Genomic DNA, 19656 nt, shown 5'->3' on the forward strand with positions numbered 1-19656 from the left:
CCTCTGGCTTGAGATGGCTGCCACCTATGGGTCAGATGATTGCATGGCACCATTAAGCAATTGGTAATTAAATATAAAAATTTTGTCCTAAAAAGTGTAAAATTTTGGGGAAAAAATGTCACGAACATAAATTGTCACGCACAACGAGTCTGTGTGCAAATGTCAGCTCGATTGGATCACGGGAAGTGGGTTAAAAAACGACCGAAAGATTTGCACGGTCGTAAGCGCGCAAGCAAGCAAGTGAACTTAATATAAAGGATTTAATAAGGGAGCTCTGGTCCGCCGCAGTAAGAGGCCAGCATTTCCCCCACCAGCTCGGCAATCGGTGGGGTTCATGTTCGTCGCAAGGCCAACCGGATCAAGTGCGGAACCCAATGTGACGCGCTTGCTGCTGTTGTTGTTGTTGTGTTGTCACTGGTGACGGGCCTGACAATCCACTCGCTGCACTTGCGGGAACGTGGGCCGACTCTCACACTCGAGCGGTGTCGCCATGCGCAAGTTCACAGTGTCTCTAATATATTCTATAGAAATGTCTGAAATGTTCTTGTGAAAGCGTCACTCTGAGTCTCAAGACTCTTAAGTCGATTTGGTTTTTTTGAAGGTGGAACACTTATACTTACGTTGAAAGGTTTGACCAAATTCCAATGGCGATGAAAATTTTGGCTTCGCGGGAGGACGGAACGGGGGATGCCGGACAAAGCTGAGCTCAGTTGGGAGGAGTCGCCGCTGCCGCCGCCGCCACTCAGAGGGCGCGCGGTCTTACTGATGAACTCGTCGAGTGATTTGTTGCGTTTGTTGTTGACAATCTGTGACTGTGCACCGCTGCGAATGTAGCGGCAGCAGCAGCACCGAATCGCTTCGCTCGCTATTTATACATTGGAGCCCGGCGTTGCCAGCCGTCTTTGGTCATTTCTCGAATCGATTATCGCGCAGTTCATTCCCGTCGGCCGTCGTGAAGGCGGGGGGTCTTTCTACTCGCCAGTGATGTTACAGACGGATCGGGGTACACGGACACGGCCAAGACGAATCGATATATCGGCGAAACTCCGCCCTTGCTGTGCGAACCTCGATCCCAGGCTGCGTTCCCGGGCTGAAGCGCATTCGCTGTGGCTGGGCCAAGGCTGGTTGGGATTCCCTACCTACCGCTGGAGATTCGTTTATTCGATGGTGTGGACACTTTCAATAAGTATCGTCCTAAACCCACATCTTGGCAAGTCAATGTAGTCTTCATAGCTTCTCCGTCTCTCTTGGCCGTGTTCTTACAAGGCGCCTTGAGGCACTTTGACGAATACATGTTAATCATTATTACTGGATGAGCTTTGGAACAACAGCACGGAGAGAGACAGAAAGATTGAGCGCGTCGATCTGTGAGCCAGTGCAAGTTAAAATGTATCTTCTCGATTGTTGAGAAAAGTCAGTGGGACAGAGCAAAACAACTGGTAACACCCTAATATGGTCGTAGCTAATCTTTAGGCGGTACCCAGTTTTGTATTTGGCCGACGATACGCTAGGGACAGGCTTTTGTAACCTCACCTCATTTCCAACGCAGATAAATAGCAAGCAAGTCTTCCTCGTGCGTGTGTTGTGTGTTGTCCTTTTCACCCCCCACTGCGGCACCTCCGATTAGTGGAACGGTGGGGAGGCCTTCATTCAGCAGGGGAACTATCAAGGCTGACAACGATGACGATACAAAACAACTGGTTATCGTGATGCCCTGCATCCGCTGGAGGCGCTATGTCGGCCGCAAGGCTACAACGGAAAAACCAAATGCTTCTGTGGGAGTTCCAATCCGGATGGTGGCTACAACACGTGTAGTAGTAGCTACACGTGTAGCTACTACTACACGTGTTGTAGCTACTACTATACGTGTTGTAGCTACAACACGTGTAGTAGTAGCTACACGTGTAGTAGCTACAAATGCTACAGGCCCCGCACTTTCAAGGGCCCCGCGCTAAATGCTTTCAAGCTGTCAATATCGGTTCAGTTATTCCGCACTTGTTCTATTACTATAGCACTACGAGCTTTTTTGCCCGTCCAAGGACGGGTGTATATTACAGTACATCTGAAATATTCAATAGAAAAATTGTTCAGCTCATGATTATTAATGAGGAGGGGTGGGGTGGCCCCATGTGGAGTGACGTCACCCCCTCATTGTTATTGGGGAGGGGTGCGGCATGCGGAGTGACCTCAACCGCTCATGGTTATTAGGGAGGGGTGCGGCATGCGGAGTGACCTCACCCGCTCATGGTTATTAGGGAGGGGTGCGGCATGCGGAGTGACCTCACCCGCTCATGGTTATTAGGGAGGGGTGCGGCATGCGGAGTGACCTCACCCGCTCATGGTTATTAGGGAGGGGTGCGGCATGCGGAGTGACATCACCCGCTCATGGTTATTAGGGAGGGGTGCGGCATGCGGAGTGACATCACCCGCTCATGGTTATTGGGGAGGGGTGCGGCATGCGGAGTGACATCACCCGCTCATGGTTATTAGGGAGGGGTGCGGCATGCGGAGTGACATCACCCGCTCATGGTTATTGGGGAGGGGTGCGGCATGTGTAGTGACGTCACCCCCTCATGGTTATTAGGGAGGGGTGCGGCATGTGGAGTGACCTCACCCGCTCATGGTTATTGGGGAGGGGTGAGGCATGTGGAGTGTGCGACCTTCTAGTGCGTCAGTGTAAATTACACGCGTGGTGCATGAATATTAATGAAGGGGGGGGGGGGGCTCTTTTTCAGTGACGTCACACACGGATGTAGCACTGTGCTGCGTAGATTTATTTTTTGACGTCACTTCCTATAAAGAAACGCTGTCATATTTGAAGCGACTCTGCGTTATAAACTATTTAACTCAGCTCGACCTTCCTCTGCGCTGGTGTAAACATCCACCCGCTCATGAATATTAGTGAGCGGGGTGTGCCTCGTGTGGAGTGACGTCACGCGGTGGGGTGTGCCTCATGTGGAGTGACGTCACGCGGTGGGGTGGGCCTCATGTGGAGTGACGTCACGCGGTGGGGTGTGTCTCATGTGGAGTGACGTCACGCGCGGGACGGACAGACATTTCTGGGCGATTATAGTAGGCAATACCGCCTTCAACTTTTACGAACGACTGCGTGTTTAAGATTAGCGATTTGTCGTATTATTTGGCTGTATAGCAAATGAAAAAATTACAATTTTTTTACTGTGCAAGTAAAACAGTGTTTTAATATTTGCGTGTTTTTATTTTATTTAGGGCCCCTTCATAACGTCCGCTACCTCATTGTTCAACGTAACAACAACAACAGCAACAACACAAACAACATATTTGGCGACACTTGCCTTTGCAAGTGATGTACAATCACTGTTAACATTATAGGCAAGCTCACCTATAGCGTACAGGACCCTTGGCCAATTTTCTAGCTTGGACGAAGACCCCCACCCCCCCCCCCCCCCTAGGGAGCCTCTCCTGCCGCGAGACGCGTCCGTCACGTGTTCGAACACGACGAGCGAATTGGGGGAAACCCAAATCAATCCTTCGGGCTTGCACCGCCAGGTTCGGCCGACGACTGCCCCCGTGGCTGCCCCCTGGCACGGTGCCCATCATCGCGAACCTTCCCACTTGCCCGCCACCCCGCGTCGACCGATCTGGTCCACCGAGCCACGGATCTGGCAACGTTTGCCTCCCCGTGAGCAATGGATCCTCATCCTCCTCCTGCCGCTGCTGCTGCTGCTGGCTCCTCCTGGCTCCCCAGCTGCTCACGCGCGGCCAGGCGAGAGGATGTGGAACACGTCTTCGCCGAGCAGCAGACGGGCGAGCGTGTGGAGGAGTCGGCGGGTACCAGTGAATTCCTTCTCCCTCCGCTCCCGGTGCGTTCTTGCTACTGCTGCTGCCGCTGCCGCTGCTATTGCCGTCGCCGCCGTCTGCCTGCTGCTGCGCGAATGTATCCCGAGGCCCCGCATGAGCTCGTGGGCCGTGCGGAGCGGCGCGAAGGCGACGTGAGCCAGGCCGTGCGTCTCGACGGCCGCGTAGCACGACACCAGCAGCCCGTCGACGATCGCCGTGCCGTGGTGCGTGAGCGGCGCGTACGACCCCAGCGCCTCCACCCAGCTCACGCGCACCACGCGCACCGCACGCAGCCGCGGTGCTCCGTCACTCGCCAACAACAACACCACTACCACCACCACTAACGCCACCAGCACCACCACTAACGCTACCACCAGCACCACCACTAACCATACCACCAGCACCACCACTAACGCCACCAGCACCAACACTAACGCTACCGCAACACCACCACTACGCCACCAGCAACCACCACTAACGCTACCGCCAGCACCACCACTAACGCTACCACCAGCACCACAGGAAGATCAACACCACCGCCACCACCAACACGACCAGTAGCAGCAGGATCAGCAAGAGCACCCGCCAGCTCAAAGACGAACATGCCGGGCCGCACGCGGCTGGCAAAGAGGGCCACGGCGCGCTCCTCCGGGGGAACACCGCTGCCACTATCGCCGCCGCCGTCATCGTCGGAGTCTCCGGGCGCGGCGAACACGAGGTGCGAGGGGGTGACGAGGATGCGGCCGCCGCCTTCCGTCTCCAGGGTGATGAATCGGCGCCGCTGGCCGGGGCTCGCGGTCGAGGAAGAGGAGGGAGGTCGCTGTAGGCGGGCGGCGAGGTGGGCCCGCTCGCCGCCAGGACGCGCTCGCCGGCCCGCAGGTCGGCGCAGCCTCTTGGAGCCGCCGCCCTCCACCAAGAGGCGCTGCGTCGCCGTGGAAGCAGCCCTCGCTGCCCTTGGCCGCCGCGATGTTGGAGTTCTCTGCACGGGTGGGATGGATGTAGAGATGCGGGGGGTGTGGAGGGTGGGGGGGATGGAGAGAGACCGGTTAGAGAATGAGACATCGAGATGAAGAGAGGGGATATGGACAGATGGAGAGAGAGAAATATAGATTGAGACATAGAGATGGAGAGATAGAGGGATGGAGAGAGACCGGCAGAGACGGAGATGGAGAGAGAATGAGATGGAGAGAGAATGAGATGGAGAGAGAGGGAATCTGGTGATGCTGCTGCTACTGCATTGGCAGCGGTCCGCAGGCACACTGTTGTATCCTAACCCTTCTTCCATAATTGAGATTAATAATATTTGATGATTTTTATATATTATCTTTTTACTTGTTTTTTTAATGAGTGAAACACACCAAGCGCAGCAAACTGCAAAACACCAGGTGTTGTTAAGTAATGAACTGGAGGAGGGCTAGGATGGCAGAATTTGCAACCTTGCTTCAAGGAAAGATAAGGCCTGATGAACGGGCACATGTCACCCGTGCAGGCGGCAGAGACAGTGGGAGTGTCAGCCAGACATAGTTAAGGCAAAAAGCCCAACCATCCTGCATGGTTTTAAAGTAACGTCAAAATTCGAAATTCAACAACAGAGTAGGCTAAATTATCGATTCTCGCGCTCGCTCAAATTGGAGACCAGGCTGCGAGCTACATAAATGAACCATTGCCCATTTGCTAATCCAATACTGAATGTTAATATTACTGAAGTCAAAACGAATTCTATGACCTCAGCACATGGGCAAATAATAGGGCAGTGTCGACTCAAAGGCAATGGAAGAAACAGAGGCGCCTTTGTCTAAATCACAACCACAGAAAGCCAGGAATCATCACTGATTGTGTGTTAGGGATTCCGAGCTAATTAGAACACGTGCACACAGAAAGGGAGGTAGAAGCACGCCTTGTTCTCCTGCAGCTGAGGAAACAAAGATAAACCCAAAGAGGCCTTGGACCTGAAATTAAGAATAACATTCCCAGAGCAGAAGGTTGGAGGGACAGGGGAGAGCTGATTTAAAAAAAGTGTTTGTATATCTCTCAAGGCGGGCAGACCCAGCTAAATAACACGGCTGCGGGGGTCACCAGAAGTTCGCGTTCGCCTAGTTAAGACAAAAAGCTCAATTATTCTGTATTGCTATTAAAGTAACGTTAAAGTCGGAATTTAACAACAGGGTAGGCTAAAGTTGATATTCACACCCACTCCAATTAAACCAGGTCACAAGTACGCCTACTGAACCATCACCATCATTAAGTCAATATGAAATGTTATTTCCATACTTTAATGCTTTCTATACAACTCGACCCGAAGCATATGCATGAAAAGACAAAAGTAAAACTTATGAAAAGCCAGGATAACGGGATGAATCACCACCAGGTCGAATATAAATACATAATAAAAAAAACGATGTGAAACCCAGGGTCGGAGAGAAAGGGAGATCCCGGCCGTCTTTGTATCCCCGCAACGCGGGATAGGAGTGTGTATACGCTCGGGGAAACACCTACACTTGAGTCAAGCACCACGATGGGAAACGACAGACCTTAGGTTACATACAGAATCATAACTGTGAAATAGTAAGGGACAAATGTTAACTTAAAACTTTTTAACCATTTCTTTGTGCGCCGGGTCGGAGAGAGTGTTGCCCCTCCCTCCAGGTTGTGCAACACGAACAAAGACGCCTATGAGACATTTGTAACGTCTGTGTTTTGGGTTCATGAAGAAGGCCAGACAAGAGATAATATTGCACCCAGACAGAGAGACGACCTCGAGGCAATTTGTAACATCTGATTGTTTGCTCGTGGGTTTATGGAGGGAGTGTGACAACGAATATACCGTCAGTGATGCACACAAGGACACACGGACATACGGACAGACACATGGACACACCTGCCTACGGACAGATCCTGACACAGCAAAAATCGGAAGAAGCCCCGCCTTGTGGGCGGGATCCAGGGGGATTTTTCGGCATAAAGTAAAGGATCCTGAGCATTGGAAGTCAGTGCGACGAGAGGGTCCACTCAGGAGTGCGACGGGAGGGTCGACTCAGGAACGAGTGCGACCAGAGTGGGTCCACTCAGGAGTGCGACCAGCGGGTCCACTCAGGAGTGCGACCAGAGGGTCGACTCAGGAGCGAGGGCGACCAGCGGGTCGACCCAGGAGCGAGCTCGACCGGGAGGGTCGACTCAGGAGCGAGCTGCGACCAGCGGGTCGGCTCGACTCATCTTCAGCTCGTCAACCTCTGCCGAATCGGGGGTCTCTGCTGCCACCGGAGTGGTGAGCATCGCGGATCGGCGACAACCCAGAGCTGCACGCTACGAGCGAGTTGTGGGCGCCACCTACCGACCGGGTTCCGAACTGCGACAGCGTATCAACGGGCATCCGAACCAGTTCGCCACGGTGACAGGGGATCAACTGATACGTATGACGCGCACCGCCCCCTCACCACACGACCACCAGGCGTCTGTTTGACCTAAAGAATCGACTCCGAACACTGACTATTCAAGACAACTCTTACCACTCAAAAACACTCGAACCCATAAGCCATCCGTGGCTGGAAAGCATCACAACGAGACCGAGTGATGGCCCTCCGTCGTTTATAAGAGTATTCTTAATTTTTATCTTTAATATTTAGTGGGCTGTACTCTTAATCGCATAAATTCCCAACAGATCCATCAATACGAACTGATTCTTGGCACCTCCTTCCGCCGAGCCACGCTCACGTGGGGAGTGGTGGCCCACCGGATCCTTATCAGGTGATCTGGTCCCCAATTAGTAAACTTGGTATAAGATAACGAGCTTCGGAAAAGGAGCACCGTCGCAGGCCCTTACTCCGAGCCGTTCTGTTGTCAGATGACCTGCCGATGTATCTGTTGAGATTGGTGCCTTTAAGAATAATAACTGTTTTTGATTGTGTTTTTTTTTATCGCCGTATAATCTTTCAAGTATCTTTCAGTCATAATCGCCGCACGTACTCGCATCCTCTACAGAATATTCAACTGTCCCGTGACCCAAGGTGTTAACAACGTGATAAGGGTTGCGTATGGTCAATAAGGAGTGTGGTACTGCGTGAACAATATTGAGTATAATCATTCATTAACATTAAGGTTTTCTTAAGCATAGTATTTGCGTGTTTTAACGACTCTCTCTCTCACTAACAACCATCGCGTTATGCGGGATCCATGTGCAGTTGTCAAAGTGAAATCAGACAATCGTTGATGATACTGTATTGATGCCGTGTTGACGTTCCGGGATTGAGAGTTCGCATATTATATCATAGTTAAGGTTGAATTAGTAATAAATTGATCAATACAGAAGTGGTTGTGTGATTCTTTCCTGAAATCTATGCATAAGATCTGCTTCTGCGTTGAGATTTGAACTTGGTGACCTTAATAAACACACTAATACATACTCAGTAAATGTTAAAGCGATAACGGGGTGAACCGGGGTCTGGTTATCATAACGACTTGCGTTATCATAATTACACCCACTCGCATAATTAATACGATTACCTCTCGAATTGGCATAATTAAAATGTGCGTAATTACATAAATTAACATATTTCCGGATAATTACACATTTGGCCAAATTTCATTTAATTATTATTATTTCCACTGAATATTCATAACCCACATATACAACATAATAATTTCACCCACGCACGCATACAACATAACAAATTTTCATACCCAACATATACAACATAATGGGGGCTCGTCTTCCGGGATCTCTCGCAGACAGTTATGCATGAATTCAGGAACGAATCACTGATGTGTTAATCAAAGTGTTGTGAACTAACGTTGCCTTGTGATTGTAAACGGGGGTATACAAACAAAACGCGCTCTGAAAGGAAATACCAGAGTAGCAGAGTATAACAAAGACAGCTGGGCTGAGATTATTTGCTCGAGTTGAACTGACGCATCCTGTGATACAATTGTTTATATGCACTCTGAAAAGAAATATTAAGGTAACTCTTGCCATACTTAAGATGCTAGGATTAAGAATAATATTTGAATGGGTTACGGGATACGGGGAGGTCGTATTTAAACGTACCGACCAATCTGTTACAAAGCAGTACAGTCAGAGAGACATATGGGAAGGGAGCTGTATCGATAACACGAACACACCTCGGGGGAAACTAATTGACTGGATAAAAGTAACGAAGGCAAACACGATGCAAAAACTGCAGAGAAGGCAGGACAGGACTCATACCTTCTCACACAGGCATACAGACAGGGATTGTGGAATGAGGGAAATTTTGGAAAGGAAACGGGAGAGAAATCGTCTCTAATAAACGACGAGAAATGTCCTCACACCCTCGAGAGGGAGGAGAAATCAAAGCTCGCGACACCAGCGAAACTCACAGACGTTGAGCCACAGAATAAATATGGAAGTAACATCAAATCACTCTCTTGGGTACGTGGACAGAGTCCAGGGATTGATTGCACAAAAGTTAAAGTAAAATCGCCAGGACATGGTACACTAAGGGCAGAGGCAAAAACTGAAGGGAAATGGCAACACGAGCGACACGGCCCTGGGCGCGCACACAGAAAATGCACACCACTTAAACACAGGGGACACAGCACAGACCAAAGTGACAGATTGCCTGATGATAACTTGTTTGATGATGACGCTGTCAGCAATCAACTTTCGGAATACCTGTTCACCAGTAAAACCCTTAAGTTGATGGACAAGGCTCTAGTCAGAATTCCCGATTTTGACCCCCACAATAAGACTATGGATATCCACACACATATCGCGACAGTGGAAGAGGAGGCAATGATTAGAGGGCTGAGGAGACGGGATGAAAAAGCGAGTTTGTTGAAACGGACCTTACATAAAGAATCTATTCCATGGGTAAAGTCACTACCACACAAGGTTAGAAATGATTTTAAACAATTGAGCCTGGCAGTGATTCGGAAGTTTGGAGAATATTCGACACTCACTGAGGGGTTTTATGCTGTAAAATCGATGACCCAGGGCATGGACCAAGATCCACGTGACTACCTCGTCCAATTTAAAAGAGCGTATTACGCAGGCGATGTGAATCAATACCACGAAGGGGATAAAATGTTCAAAATTATGTTTTTTGAATCCTTAAGCCCAGAGATTACAGAAAGGGTGAGAATAGTTTTGAATCCAGAAACCGCATCCTTACGCCGCATAGAGAGCAAGGCGTACATGGCATGGTTATACAGAGCTAAGAATCATAATTCGGATCCAGAACACAGGGAGAGGGATGAGGAACCCAGCCTCTCAGAGAGGAATAAAAATCACCGAGCAGTCCCACCATGCAGAGAGCAGCAGAAACGCACGCACACATGGCAAAATAACCCAGAGAGAGGTTGGCACGAGAATGAGAGCGGCACAAAGCCGAACATTCAGGAGAATCGCAGGAGGGGGAGGTTCAGAATAGAACCATACCAACACCCCATGCCCCGACATGCGCAAGGTCAAGATTACCCACAGGGATGGCGAAGTAACAATCCAGGAAAAATTTGGCACCCAAATGGGAAAAACACTGGGCCAAGGGTGCAGGAGAATCGTAGGAGGGAGAGGTTCAGAGCAGAACCATATCAACACCCCATCCCACGACACACGCAAGGTTCAAATTACGCACAGAGATGGGAAGATAACCACCTAGCGGGAAGGTGTTACACATACCGCGGAGGTATGGATGCGAACATTCACGAGAATCGCAGGATGGGAGGTCAAACACAATCGATACAATTCCGACCAATTCCTCCACCGGCTATACCAGGAGGGAATAGAGGAATAACACAGAATACGGTCCAAATACGTGATGAACCATCCACAGTGATTGAGAGCGGGCAGCCCATACGCGCCACACCCGCCGAGGTGTTAAACCCGGCGCTCAATGTGAAATACAGGCAGGCTGCAAGTGACAGGGCGGGCAAAAACGTGGACAGTGCTCCCGTAAATGACGCGCGGATCGAATACAAGGACAGGGTTGCATTGAAGCGTGATCGGACAGTACAAAAACAGACAGCAGGGACACGCCCTGAGGAGCGCAGGCATGAGCCTTTGAATGGAAAATATCCAAGGGAAACCAAAAATCATGTGGATCGGAGTGCTAAAATGGAGACGAATGTCCATGACGTATCGGGAATGGTGTTGAAATCCAACACACTAGTAAAAACAAAGAGGGCAACATTACGAGGGACAGAATTAAATCGACACACTGACTCGGCAAATGTGCATGTAATCGCAGAGAGAGCGAATGCCTCGAACCAAATGTCAAAGTGGGTCGTGTGCGCGAATTCTGGTTATGTGCAGCACAATTTTTCACCACACACTCCCACGACACAGAGAGTGAGAGAGGAAACTACAAAAACGAACCCGAAAACCGTGATCGAATTATCGAAGTGGTGAACGAGGCAACATGAGGAAGGTAACGCATAAATGCGTTCGAAACCGCTACCTAGCGTTTCCCAGGATTTAACAAAAACAAAAATGAATATTCGTCGGAGTCATGATGTATCAGAACCGATGTAACGCAATATCGATGTTTAACGCTTGTTTAATTTTCTTTGCTCAATTCAAATAACCATGTTAAGTTGTGACACGTACGCGCGCGTTGTAAGGAATAGCAGCAAAACTTGAGGACAATCGATGGTTCATGATGGAAGAAGGGTATACATTTTTTTAAAAATAACCCGTGGCCATTTGACCACTGGTCATTTTTAAAAGGGCGGTATGTTGTATCCTAACCCTTCTTCCATAATTGAGATTAATAATATTTGATGATTTTTATATATTATCTTTTTACTTGTTTTTTTTAATGAGTGAAACACACCAAGCGCAGCAAACTGCAAAACACCAGGTGTTGTTAAGTAATGAACTGGAGGAGGGCTAGGATGGCAGAATTTGCAACCTTGCTTCAAGGAAAGATAAGGCCTGATGAACGGGCACATGTCACCCGTGCAGGCGGCAGAGACAGTGGGAGTGTCAGCCAGACATAGTTAAGGCAAAAAGCCCAACCATCCTGCATGGTTTTAAAGTAACGTCAAAATTCGAAATTCAACAACAGAGTAGGCTAAATTATCGATTCTCGCGCTCGCTCAAATTGGAGACCAGGCTGCGAGCTACATAAATGAACCATTGCCCATTTGCTAATCCAATACTGAATGTTAATATTACTGAAGTCAAAACGAATTCTATGACCTCAGCACATGGGCAAATAATAGGGCAGTGTCGACTCAAAGGCAATGGAAGAAACAGAGGCGCCTTTGTCTAAATCACAACCACAGAAAGCCAGGAATCATCACTGATTGTGTGTTAGGGATTCCGAGCTAATTAGAACACGTGCACACAGAAAGGGAGGTAGAAGCACGCCTTGTTCTCCTGCAGCTGAGGAAACAAAGATAAACCCAAAGAGGCCTTGGACCTGAAATTAAGAATAACATTCCCAGAGCAGAAGGTTGGAGGGACAGGGGAGAGCTGATTTAAAAAAAGTGTTGTATATCTCTCAAGGCGGGCAGACCCAGCTAAATAACACGGCTGCGGGGGTCACCAGAAGTTCGCGTTCGCCTAGTTAAGACAAAAAGCTCAATTATTCTGTATTGCTATTAAAGTAACGTTAAAGTCGGAATTTAACAACAGGGTAGGCTAAAGTTTGATATTCACACCCACTCCAATTAAACCAGGTCACAAGTACGCCTACTGAACCATCACCATCATTAAGTCAATATGAAATGTTATTTCCATACTTTAATGCTTTCTATACAACTCGACCCGAAGCATATGCATGAAAAGACAAAAGTAAAACTTATGAAAAGCCAGGATAACGGGATGAATCACCACCAGGTCGAATATAAATACATAATAAAAAAAACGATGTGAAACCCAGGGTCGGAGAGAAAGGGAGATCCCGGCCGTCTTTGTATCCCCGCAGCGCGGGATAGGAGTGTGTATACGCTCGGGGAAACACCTACACTTGAGTCAAGCACCACGATGGGAAACGACAGACCTTAGGTTACATACAGAATCATAACTGTGAAATAGTAAGGGACAAATGTTAACTTAAAACTTTTTAACCATTTCTTTGTGCGCCGGGTCGGAGAGAGTGTTGCCCCTCCCTCCAGGTTGTGCAACACGAACAAAGACGCCTATGAGACATTTGTAACGTCTGTGTTTTGGGTTCATGAAGAAGGCCAGACAAGAGATAATATTGCACCCAGACAGAGAGACGACCTCGAGGCAATTTGTAACATCTGATTGTTTGCTCGTGGGTTTATGGAGGGAGTGTGACAACGAATATACCGTCAGTGATGCACACAAGGACACACGGACATACGGACAGACACATGGACACACCTGCCTACGGACAGATCCTGACACAGCAAAAATCGGAAGAAGCCCCGCCTTGTGGGCGGGATCCAGGGGGATTTTTCGGCATAAAGTAAAGGATCCTGAGCATTGGAAGTCAGTGCGACGAGAGGGTCCACTCAGGAGTGCGACGGGAGGGTCGACTCAGGAACGAGTGCGACCAGAGTGGGTCCACTCAGGAGTGCGACCAGCGGGTCCACTCAGGAGTGCGACCAGAGGGTCGACTCAGGAGCGAGGGCGACCAGCGGGTCGACCCAGGAGCGAGCTCGACCGGGAGGGTCGACTCAGGAGCGAGCTGCGACCAGCGGGTCGGCTCGACTCATCTTCAGCTCGTCAACCTCTGCCGAATCGGGGGTCTCTGCTGCCACCGGAGTGGTGAGCATCGCGGATCGGCGACAACCCAGAGCTGCACGCTACGAGCGAGTTGTGGGCGCCACCTACCGACCGGGTTCCGAACTGCGACAGCGTATCAACGGGCATCCGAACCAGTTCGCCACGGTGACAGGGGATCAACTGATACGTATGACGCGCACCGCCCCCTCACCACACGACCACCAGGCGTCTGTTTGACCTAAAGAATCGACTCCGAACACTGACTATTCAAGACAACTCTTACCACTCAAAAACACTCGAACCCATAAGCCATCCGTGGCTGGAAAGCATCACAACGAGACCGAGTGATGGCCCTCCGTCGTTTATAAGAGTATTCTTAATTTTTATCTTTAATATTTAGTGGGCTGTACTCTTAATCGCATAAATTCCCAACAGATCCATCAATACGAACTGATTCTTGGCACCTCCTTCCGCCGAGCCACGCTCACGTGGGGAGTGGTGGCCCACCGGATCCTTATCAGGTGATCTGGTCCCCAATTAGTAAACTTGGTATAAGATAACGAGCTTCGGAAAAGGAGCACCGTCGCAGGCCCTTACTCCGAGCCGTTCTGTTGTCAGATAACCTGCCGATGTATCTGTTGAGATTGGTGCCTTTAAGAATAATAACTGTTTTTGATTGTGTTTTTTTTTATCGCCGTATAATCTTTCAAGTATCTTTCAGTCATAATCGCCGCACGTACTCGCATCCTCTACAGAATATTCAACTGTCCCGTGACCCAAGGTGTTAACAACGTGATAAGGGTTGCGTATGGTCAATAAGGAGTGTGGTACTGCGTGAACAATATTGAGTATAATCATTCATTAACATTAAGGTTTTCTTAAGCATAGTATTTGCGTGTTTTAACGACTCTCTCTCTCACTAACAACCATCGCGTTATGCGTGATCCATGTGCAGTTGTCAAAGTGAAATCAGACAATCGTTGATGATACTGTATTGATGCCGTGTTGACGTTCCGGGATTGAGAGTTCGCATATTATATCATAGTTAAGGTTGAATTAGTAATAAATTGATCAATACAGAAGTGGTTGTGTGATTCTTTCCTGAAATCTATGCATAAGATCTGCTTCTGCGTTGAGATTTGAACTTGGTGACCTTAATAAACACACTAATACATACTCAGTAAATGTTAAAGCGATAACGGGGTGAACCGGGGTCTGGTTATCATAACGACTTGCGTTATCATAATTACACCCACTCGCATAATTAATACGATTACCTCTCGAATTGGCATAATTAAAATGTGCGTAATTACATAAATTAACATATTTCCGGATAATTACACATTTGGCCAAATTTCATTTAATTATTATTATTTCCACTGAATATTCATAACCCACATATACAACATAATAATTTCACCCACGCACGCATACAACATAACAAATTTTCATACCCAACATATACAACAACACACACCAACAACGACAACGACGACAACTCAACACATGCGTCAATAACCACTCTGGTCTTGCTCGACATTATGCTTTTGTGTTTGCAGATGCGTTACGAAAACAACAACAACAACAACGACGACAAAAAGGGGGGCTCTCAACACAGGTAAATGGCGTAGCATGGAGCACACAGTCAGCCCCAAGCCTCGCAACTTCAGCACTCTGGACAGCGCCGGTTGGGGAAGAAGTTGGGGGATTGTGCGGTCCCGACGTCACTCGCCAGCAATGTTCGAGCCGAGACCGGGGCTCGAACTCAGGTGGCCAGGCGCGAGAGCCGTGCAGTGTCGAGAGCCGTCGCGACAGCGCTCCAAAGTGACAACGGTGACGACAGCGGCTACGGCCAGCGGAGCAACATCGTCAGTCGCACGGAGTGTGACTCCCCACGCGGTGCGGAAAGTCGCTGCCGAAGGTTAAACACTCAACAGGAAACAAGAGAAGCGTCACTTTTACACGAGTGGACAAATACAGCGTGGGTCACATGAAGGGCGCGTGTATGTGTGTGTGTACATGTACACACATACACGTGTGTGTGTGTGTGTGTACATGTACACACACACACATACACGTGTGTGTGTGTGTATGTGTGTACATGTACACACACACATACACACGTGTGTGTGTGTGTGTGTACATGTACACACACACACACACGTGTGTGTATGTGTGTATGTGTGTACATGTACACATACATACACACACACGTGTGTGTGTATGTGTGTATGTGTGTGGTTAGCGCCGCCGTGTTCGTGTAGCCCGGTTAGACTAGTTCGATTCCAGCTCACGGCCAACACCGGTGACAATTATCTGAACCGGTCCAAGTCCTCCTCCTCTAGGTCGACTCAGCCTCAAATGAGTATGTCTGATGTGGTGTGTAAACATCGCCACTCGGGAGACAGAGGCGGCGGGGCGTTGTGCTGGCCACCCACCCCCTCGTGTGACACGCCGGCCTTCATAGGTGCTCGCTAACAGCACTTGCCCCTACAGCCTGTTGAAGACTATACGGGGGATCTGTTTCTTTTGTGTTTGGCGCTGCGCTGCGCTACGAACCCAGCGAGCCGAGTTCGATTCCCGCTCACGGCCAACACCAGTTGGCGATTAACGGAACCGGTTCTGAGCCTCCCCCTAGGTCGACTCAGCCTCAAATGAGTACCTGGTGCAGAGTGTGTAAACATCGCCTGTCGGGCGTGGTGCTGGCCACCCCCCCCCCCCCCCCCTCGTGTGTAGCCACGGCGCCTGAGGACACTTTTTGCCTCTGAAGGCCACGGAGCTATATCCCTGCGGCTCGATCGTGAGCTGCTTGTGGGAGAACACGAATTAAATTGTTTTTATTAAATGAGATGAGCACACACAGTCGCCTTCATCGCATATCCGTCTCTACGCATGAAACATCAAGGTATTTGTTTTATGGCTGTGATGTTTTTTTAAGCGAGTCGGATATGTGAAGGAGACACGGCTTACTTGTTTACTACTGAATAGTCTACCGCAGCACGTGAAGTAGGACCATTGCCCGAAACGTCGCCTACGACATACAGTACACACACACACATCACTTACCGTGGAGCGATGGCCGTGGGGCCACCACGTTTGTTGTCCTGCCCCCACACCTCCGATTAGTGCGGTTGGCTACGTACGGTGCGAAAGAAGTTCGCCACACGCACGCGCACATCGTTTAATTGCAACGCCCACATACGCCACAGAAATATTGTCATTGACAAAACGCCAAATGTAGTTGTTTTCTTCTTGTTCTTCTAAACACACTTTTTTTATTATCAATCGATTAACCGGTTCGACATCACGAACCACGAATAACTCTACCAATAGGGTTTTCCCCTTTTTTCTGGCAACAAAAACTGACACCTTTTGCAAGGAATCATGCTTACATTAACCACTATACTTGCAGTCAAATGCAAAACAAAAACAATACTCTGATAATGTATGAATTGTCTTTGAAAATGATTGGTCCACACCAGAGACAGCCTTCTTTAGAGCCTAGTCTCATACAGTGTTCGACCAGATGACGCCAAAAGGCGGCATTCGACTGCGAGTATTGTGGCTAATGTAAGCACGATTCCTTGCAAAAGGTGGCATTTTTTGTTGCCAGAAAAAAGGGGAAACCCCTATTAGTATATTGTGGTGCTGGCAAAGGAGGTCCCACCACGAATAACTCGTCGCTCGCAACGCGCTCACCGGCCTTGACGGAGCAGTGCACGTGCGACTTGGACTCGTAGTGGACCCAGTCGAAGCCCGCCTGGGCGGCGAGGCGTGCCAGCGTGCCGTACTTGTCGCGGTCGCGGTCCGACGTGGTGATGTCCACGGCGCGCCCCTCGTAGTGCAGCGACTCCTCCGAGTGGTGGCCGTCCTCGTCCCAGCCCTCGGTCACGCGCAGCTTCACGCCGGGCCACGTGTTCATCACGGAGATGGCGAGCGAGTTGAGGCGCTCCTTGCAGCGCTGAGCACGAGCGAGCGAGCGGAGAGAGACGGAAGAGAGAGTTGAGAGGGGAGAGACGGGGCAGACTTTTGACTTTTTAAACAACTTTTATTGCCGCCAGCAGCAGCAACAGCGCTGGAGGCGACTCCGATATGAAATGCACAAAGTCACCAGCAAACGAATGAAAATAAACGCTACAAATCCACGTGCTGTGGCGCTAAATGCGCCGCGCACAACACGAAAGAAAAGTCACGTGGTGGTGGTGGTGGTCATCGCGCACGCCACGGTGACGAGCGAGCGCTTCAGAAGGTGAACACCACGAGGGTGCTGTCCACGCTGGTGCAGAGAGGGGCTTGTCCGGCTCCCAAGTGTAGGGACCGGAGTTCAGTGAGAGGTGGACACAGGAGGGTGTGTGGGTGGCGTAGGTGGAGAGAGTAGAGGGAGAGAGAGAGGCAGAGCGAGAGAGAAACAAGGAGTTGGGGAGAGAAATACAAAGGGGGGTGGGGTGGGAGGTAGACAGATGGAGCGAGAAAGGAAGGAAAGAAGGGTACAGTGGAGGGGAGACACGGGGAGACACGGAGAGACACGGAGAGACACGGAGAGACACGGGGAGACACGGGGAGACAGTAAATTGCGAGAGAGAAGGGAGATGGCAGTAGGGTAAACAATGGGGTGTGGAGGGGGGTGAAATGACGAGACAAAGGGGCAGAGATGGAGCGGGCGGGAGATGGAGAGAGACGAGGGAAGAGGAGGGGGGTTATGCACGGGGAGAACAAGGGTAGAGAAGGAGAGAGAAGGAGACATCGACAGAGATAGACACGATGAGAGGGAGAAATGGAGAGAGAATGAGAATAGGGAGAGAGGGGGGAGCGATACACGGAGAGACGGCGAGAGGGGAACTACAGGGAGGAGGAGGAGGGGGGAAGAGTGAGAAATATGGAGACCAACACGGAGAGACGGAAAGAGAGGGAGACACGGGGCTGCGTGTAGAACGAGAGAGAGCGAGAGAGCGGGGGTTACATTAAGCAAAGATTAAAAACAAACGAAATGGTGAACAAAGCAAAGTGCCGACTACACCGAGCATCTTCTTGTTTCCACTGATCATAAAAAATGATGATAATATCATCATTAGGAGTATCATCACTGATGATCATTTCATCATTAGAAGTATCATCACTGATGATCATTTCATCATTAGGAGTATCATCACTGATGATCATTTCATCACTTTTTGGTTCTTTCGGTAAAGTCACGTAGGTATAAAATAAATTAATGATTTTATGAATTTTCTACCCACGTGACTTTACCGAAAGAACCAAAGAGTATGGATCCTTGCAGTCACAAAAACTTCAAATCTAGATTGATCATATCATTATTAATAGTATCATCACTAATGATCATGTTATATTCATTTAGGAGTATCATTACCAGCGCCACCATCAGCAGTACTATCATCATCCTCGCCATCATCTTCCTCGCCATCATCATCTTCCTCCACATCCTCATCCCCATCATCATAACCATCATCCATCCTCACCCTCACCTAATCCCCCCCCGCCCCCAATCAAGGCACCCTCCTCACCTGCGTCATGAGGCGGTCGGCCCCGGTGCCCTCCTCGTCCTTGAACACGACGTCGGGGTTGTAGTTGGGCGTCAGCTCCCGGAACCTCTCGGAGCCGCGTGCGATCTTCCCCTCGTAGCGGCCGCTCGCGCCCAGCGCCCTCTCGGCCACGTTGGGCACGAACTGCTTGAAGGCGAGCGGCGTCAGCTTGCGCGCCGGGCGCCGCTGGCCCCCGTTCAAGCTACCAGGTCCGCAGGACTCTGCCGGCTGAGGCAGCAGCAGCAGCAGGAGCAGCAGCAGCAGCAGGAGGATGCTGACGGACAGCGGCGGCGGCGGCGGCGGTGATGAGGAGAGCGGCGCGCTCCGCCGATGGGCGAGGAGATGGTCCAGGTGGCGACAATCTCGCCCCATGCTGCTGCCGCCGCAAGATGTCAGCTGGGTGCCCGGCTGTGTGCTGCTGCTGCTGCTGGATGGTGGTGACGCTAAAGCTGCTGACGATGGTGGTGGCGGTGGTGGCGATGGCGCTGCTACAGCCGATGATGATGGTACAGATGGCGATCGTGTTGCGGATGGTGCTGGTGCTGGTGGTGGTGTTGGTGGTGACAATGGCGATTGTGTTGCTGCTAATGATGATGCTTGTGGTGATGTTGTGGTAATTTTGTGTTG

At 50.0% G+C, this 19656-nt stretch overlaps 1 pseudogene; it reads right to left on the reverse strand.

The window, feature by feature from the left end:
* Positions 1-3731: 3731 nt before the first annotated feature.
* Positions 3732-19302, reverse strand: LOC133362335 (indian hedgehog protein-like; annotated as a pseudogene).
* Between the last annotated feature and the right edge of the window lie 354 nt (positions 19303-19656).

This window comes from Lethenteron reissneri, unplaced genomic scaffold, assembly GCF_015708825.2.
Source record: "Lethenteron reissneri isolate LAM-NWPU_2019-01 unplaced genomic scaffold, ASM1570882v1 scaffold_1439, whole genome shotgun sequence".
NCBI lineage: Eukaryota > Metazoa > Chordata > Hyperoartia > Petromyzontiformes > Petromyzontidae > Lethenteron > Lethenteron reissneri.